Source organism: Mytilus galloprovincialis, chromosome 4 (assembly GCF_965363235.1).
Source record: "Mytilus galloprovincialis chromosome 4, xbMytGall1.hap1.1, whole genome shotgun sequence".
Lineage (NCBI taxonomy): Eukaryota > Metazoa > Mollusca > Bivalvia > Mytilida > Mytilidae > Mytilus > Mytilus galloprovincialis.
In genome coordinates this window covers 67,521,968-67,528,683 of record NC_134841.1, presented here as the reverse complement: position 1 = coordinate 67,528,683, position 6,716 = coordinate 67,521,968, and the positions used below count along the sequence as shown (strand labels likewise).

Sequence of the window (6,716 nt, the reverse complement as noted above, 5' to 3'; positions counted from 1 at the left end):
GAATTCGATCTGACGTGTTTCTAAATTTGTGAAAACACTCAATATAAATTGTCTGCTTAATTCTGATTTTCCATGTTGTTAAAACACGCATATAACATACATAAGTCAATGGAAATATCAAACATGAAGATTATGGAAGAACATTATAGGAAAGTTGTTTAAGTTCAATCCTTTTGTTTGTCAGTTTTACCTTTTAAAGCAAGACAATCATAAGAATTCCTTAATGTCTAGAATAAAACAGTTGACGTGAGGGCATAACCCTGAGTCAATGGTATAAGTCTACGGATTGCTTGAAACCAATCGTATCCCAAAAAAAACTGACAGCTTCACCTATAGACAATACAACATTTCTATGTACACCATTTAAAAGCAGAGTAAGGGAGGTACTCCAAACATAACGGTGTACTTACGAAATTGTCCATTAACCAGGAAAACCTTGTTATCCCCTTATTCCATAACCGTTTGAGCCAGAACCCCCAGGGCCAATCCCAACTATTCCTTTGAGGTATGGAAAGCTGCGGTATAATTTCAGAGAGCTCCATACACTGTATCACAAGTTATTGTCTGGAAACTAGAAAAATGCTTCCTTGGGCACCTTTTTGGCCCCTAATTCCAAAAACTGTTCCCTCAAATTCAATTCAAACCTTGAAGATTCTTCAGTGGATATAAACTTTGTGTTTAAATTTCATAGATTACTATTAACCTCTACTTAAGTTATTGTCCAGAAAACAAATGCCTTGCTTGATGCTGACAATGACAATGTAGTACCAATACATAACCACAATTATTTTTTTTTGTGGTTGTATTTAAACTACAGAAAAATGGTAGAAAATAAAGAATGGAGAAATAGATCCTGAAAATATTGAAAATAGTAACATTGGGTGTTTAAACATTTGTTATAAATGTACACACAAAAATAGAGAATAACAGATAATCGAAAAAAAGGCCCCAAAAAAATTTAATTATACGTATACAGGAAATGAAGGCTTCCGACTTCCAATCCTTGAACCACAATAATGCATGACTAACCACACCCGATGAAGCAAGCAAGATTTTTGCCCTTGGATTCATGACTTCCTCTTAAGTTGAATCTCCTATGAAACACATCCCCTAATACATGTATGTAAATAATAAATAATATGTATATAATAAATGTACTGTAAATTCAGAAATTATTGTGAGGTTTTTATCATTGCAAGAATTTAAACTCATATTTTTAAATATTTTATCTGAATTATACAGGATTTTTCTCAAAATGGTCAAAATTTAAGTCTAATAAGACAAAATTGCAATAATAAATGCCACAATTATTTCTGAATTAACAGTACTCAAGCATGAAGTCATATCGGCATTTTGTGCAATTGCTGGCATTCTTTCAGATAATTATAGATTATCGTTTATCATCTCAACGAGAAAGGCAATCGAGTTGAGATGACCAATGATAATCTGTTTATTGCTATTTTACCTATGACGACGTTGTCAATTTCATGTCAATTTCATTAGCAACACCACGTGCCTGCTTAGTTTCTAGCGATAATCTTCCATCTCAAGCGCGTAGCATGATATGAAAAATTATCACAACAAAAAAGATCAAAGGAAAAATGCACAAAATAGCGATAACATTATTTATATTGATAACTTGTACAGTTATACATTGTACACGCGCCTGTATTGTTGTCCTTTATAAATTTGTATTTCTGAATTGATTTTGTATGTGTGTTCTTCTGATGTATTTTGTTTTATTCATTTAAAATTAAACCCTGTCACAAAAAAAGTCATGTTGAATTTTGTCTTTTCTAAAGTAAGGATGTCTTTAATTTTATATCTTTATGTTTTTTGTCCTTGATACATAATTTGGTGTTAATCAGTTAATGACAGATAAAAGTTTTTCTCTGATAATATTATCCAAATATTTTTCTAGAGCTTCGCAAATTACAAATACTTTTACCTATACTGTTGAAGAAAGTATGATGACCATAGTACATCTTTTAGTTTTTTTTAAGTCATTTGGTTGCTGTCTGATTGACAATTTACTCAAATATAAATTGAATAAAAAAAACTCTGTGATTTATTGGCAGCAGTCCTTTTGCGCCAATAACTGTTTTTCAGGGGTATCATTTGCGCCAAATTTTATTTTCCAAATGTATCAATTGCGCCAATATTCGGAACTCATTTGCGCCAATTTACCTGTACACATATCTATCATAAATATTAATGAATAATATTCATTCTTATGTTTGGCTTAAAAGTATCACATGTTCGGAGATATTTCACTATGAAGCATCTAGAGAGAAATGACTTGAAGTGCATTAGACAGTCCACGTACAGAGAGAGAAGAAAACTTATTGCTTTGCTGGATATTAACTACAAGATGTGTCAAAAAAGAAGAAAATAGAAGCTTTTTGCTGATTATGTTTTAGCCACATGGGATATGTTGATGACACAGTGCTGTGTTCCCACCATCCGTATGGGCTGAAATTCTATCTATCAGTAATTGAACAGAAGTATTCCACAGGAATTATTCTGAACTGTTTTATGCATTTCATCCTTTAATGTTTGTCTTTTTGGACAATTTTTAAAGTGAAGTTACAAGCTAATACTTACATTAAATTGGGATTACCCATGTAGCAGCAGTTAGAAGAAAGTATGTTTCAGAAAAGGAAACATTTGCCATGTAAACTGCCGGCTCCAAGTCCGAATAAAGGAGGAGGGAAGTCATTTTTCTTCTAATTGGCGCAATCGTATGTTTTAGTTTTGGCGCAAATTTTTAAACTGGTGGCGCAATCGTAATATTTTAGGAAAAAAGTTGTGGCGCAAAAGGACGCATTTTTGGCGCAAACGGATCTCTTCCGATTTATTTATGTCTTAAGCTTATTCATTATTGAACATGCATGTGATCAAATAACTTAATTTTGAAAACAAGGTAATTTTTCGAACTAAAAGGAAAATAATGTTACTCTTCAGTGAGTTCAGGAAAATATAAATATTCTCTAAGGAAAGACATAGAATTGTCAGACACTGACAGCCTTGGCAAACAAAACTGAGGCCTTAAGAAGCTGATCTATGGAAATATCATGTACACGGCATATAATATATTATGAAAAAATCAACTATGTGATAATAACTGATACATTTCAGAAAAAGCAAAGACAATAGTTTACAGAAAAAGAAAATGCAATATTTCACAGAAAAAGCAAATGCAAAAGTTTATTCATAATATTTCCTAAAACAGATTTATGGACTTTTGAATAAAAATTTAGAGACTTTGCATTATCGTTTTGAATCTTTTTGGGATGTGCTATTTAATACAAATAGTCACTTTTCTTTAAATTTTTCAGCAATGTTTTAAACATTCCTCTTTTATACTGGTCACAAAATTCATTTATTAATTGATTTTCATTACATGTACAGGGGCGGATCCAGGATTTTGGAAAGGGCGAAGTAATAATTTTTGGGGACCTTTTTGTTGCTAAAAAACATAAAATAAGTGTAAAATGCATTGTAGTTAAAGTGTAGGAGCTGGACATTTTTGGTGCCGTATTCTCTACATTGATTGTCTATTATAAAATGATTGAATGGATTCAAAGCTATGTACTATTTGATATATTTGAAGTGGAATTTGTCAGTAAAAAATGGACATGGGAAATTCCCGTTTGTTGTACGGTTAGTTAGCATAACTTTACAGATTTCGTGATGTGAACAAGATATACGGCTATTCAATGAAATTTACAATACGACCGACACGAAGAAAAACAAACAAGAATTTTTTATCCATTGAAATGTTTGGTTGAAATGTTTCACCCAACAATGGAAGCGAGGGGTACAAATCAACCAAAAGGCTACGCATGAATCGGAAACGAAAGTGAAGTTGTGAATAACGTTAGACACATGCATGGAGTCATATTGGCCACACCCAGCAGGCCGGTTGCAGTCGGGCTTTGAAAAAATATTCAGTATATCAGTTCGGCGGAACAGACCTTCCGGTCAGATATGGGATTCACATGCAATCCCCCCCCCCCCAAAAAAAAAAAATGCGCCCGTTTTTTTTTAGAGTGTAATAGAGTATAATTTTCTGTTGGGTGTAATTGTGATAAAGAAGTCAATACGTCCTTGCTCAATACTTTGAAGGCGTCATCCTTAGCCCAAACATGTGTTATTTCAAAATGACTGAGTGACGGTTTTTTTCAACGTACTTGTCAACTCCACCGAAGCGAATCCCATAACTTTGACATAATCAATTATATATTACAGTGAATACAAGCGAAAAATATCTTTATAAGTGGAGAACTGTCGCATTAATTGATTAAAATTAAATACACAGCTAAATTCACGAAGTCTAGGCTGATTATTATTCATGTTATATAAAAAAAAAAGTGCCAGCAAAAAGGGGGGGGGGCGTACGCCCCCCTCTGAATCCACCACTGGCCTACCTTACCATTTCAGGAATAAAAACAGTTTTTTTTTCTCAATTTAAGAGCCGTATAATACAGTCTTGGAATGGGTCAAAATGCTTTTGTTTTGCAAACTAGAAAACTAATTGATACTGATGGAAAAAAAATATCCTTATGTTCTAGTGTCTTTGCACCTAAAAATCTAAAAAAAAAAAAAGTTGGCGTATCTTTCTGATACGGCTTTAGAAATGTTAAACTTGTGTTTTTAACTTGAACAGATTTCACAATACTGTATTTAGGCTTCATGGTTCATTAGACAAAATGCCTCACGGCCATTTATTGGGCACTAGGATTTGGCGGAATTGTTCATTTGTTCTAATTTGTGAACACTTTTCATGGAATTCATTTTGAATTACTAGTTACACGAAACAGGCTGTTCACTTAGGATAAATATAACTTTGGTTGGAAAGTCTCTTGCATAAGGTAGATTTTATTCTTTCTTTAATGATAATATGTTAACAAATTAATGGAAAAGTAATAGAAGTGTTGCACAAAATGAATGTCAAGTTTATTTTGGTGGCTGTCGAAAACGAGTTTATAAAAGACAATTCAGAAAGAAGATCATTCAAATTTCATAATTCAGTAATCTGCTTTGAATATGTTATACTATTATATTTTCCCTGTCGGGTCTACTCGACCCGCACGGCATGCATGGTTTTTTTTTGGGTGTAAATCGAGTTGAAATGACATGCCATAGAACTAAATAGAAATAAAAAAAAGCAGGTCTAGTATAAAGTATTATGTATTATAAACCATATTCAATGTTTTACAGGATTGTATAGTTGGAGTCTATCATTTTTGTTGTACCTGAGACTACTATAACAGTCGCAGGTTGTACTAACAACTATATTATTAATTTAACCATTTCAGGTTGGGAAGTAGCAACCCCTCAAATGAGGGGTAACCTCTCAATGTAATGACTATCCCTATTATGAGGGGTACACTTCAACAATATGCAAGTGATATAAAAAATTTTTTTTTGTAAAAATCACTTAGTACAAATGAGCACATATTTTAAATCTTTGAAACGTTCAGAACAACATGGTTCTGTTTGTGATACTTTGTCGTTAGAAGATAAATTTTGCTATGAAATGATTCATAATAAATACTGTAAATCTGTCCTAGGACTTAGAAAAACTGCATGTAATATTTCAGCCAAAACAGAACTGGGCAGATTTTCTATGGCTTCATTTATTAAACCACAAGTTATGCTATATTTCTGTAGATTTCATACCAATGATATTAATCCTCTGTTAAAAGAAGCCTATGAATTAAATAAGTCCCTGCATAATGATGGTTTTCATAGTTGGTATACATTTGCTCTAAATATTTTTAAAGAGACTGGATTAAATGCTAAAGATTTTGAAACTTGTGATAAACCATACAATAAAATTAAATATTCCTTAAAGATGAAGTTTAAACAGGTATCACATGAATTTTATACAAAAAAAGTCTTGAATAAACTTTCTTCTATAACAGACAGTTCGAAATTATTTCTATATGGTCAAATAAAAACTGAGATAAAAATTGAAAATTATTTATTAAAAGAATCAAATTTTAAAACCAGACAATTAATTTCTAAATTAAGGGTTAGTGACCATAACCTAGAAGTTGAAATGGGAAGATATAAAAATGTACCCAGAGATCAAAGGTTATGTAAACTTTGTAATAAAATTGATGATGAATACCATTTTTTACTATACTGCAAACTAAACTCAACTTTAAGAGATTGCTTATTTTTAAAGATTAATAATTTAAATCCTGATTTTACAAATTATCAACCACTTTTAAAGCTAAAACAACTTTTAAATCCTAAATCTGAGCTTTTGACAGAAATTGGTGACTTTATAAAGCAATCATTAGAATTGCGAAAATGAGGTCCATGTTCATCAAAGGCTACATTAATTACCATTTATTACTATGTTTTTTTTTTATGTTTATATTTGTAATTCTTCACTGTCTGTATTAAATGTTGTATTTGTGTTTGCTTGACCCATATGGGTGTATTTTGCAAATAAAATTATTATATTATTTGAGGAAACTTTACCCAAAGAACCATAGGTGGATCCAGGGGGGCCTTTCTTTGGAAAAATTTGGTTGATTATATAGGGATTCACTGAAGCAAGACTGGAGCTGTTCCCCCTTAGGAAAGTCGGCAGCCCCCCCCCCTCTTTATGATAGGTTCTGGATCCACCACTCAGAACTTTACATCTATCTGGTATTATATGGTCAAAACATGTCCAAACATTTTCGCCCTTTTAAGTT

At 32.1% G+C, this 6,716-nt stretch overlaps 1 long non-coding RNA gene across 1 annotated transcript in view; it reads left to right on the top strand.

Annotated features, from left to right (window-relative positions):
* The first annotated feature begins 4,749 nt into the window (after positions 1 to 4,749).
* Positions 4,750 to 6,716, top strand: part of LOC143072779 (uncharacterized) — a 31,720-nt gene continuing 29,753 nt past the window's right edge. Inside the window, exon 1 of the long non-coding RNA XR_012977301.1 lies at positions 4,750 to 4,874. This is a non-coding gene — a long non-coding RNA (uncharacterized LOC143072779). The remainder of the gene's footprint in view (positions 4,875 to 6,716) is intronic.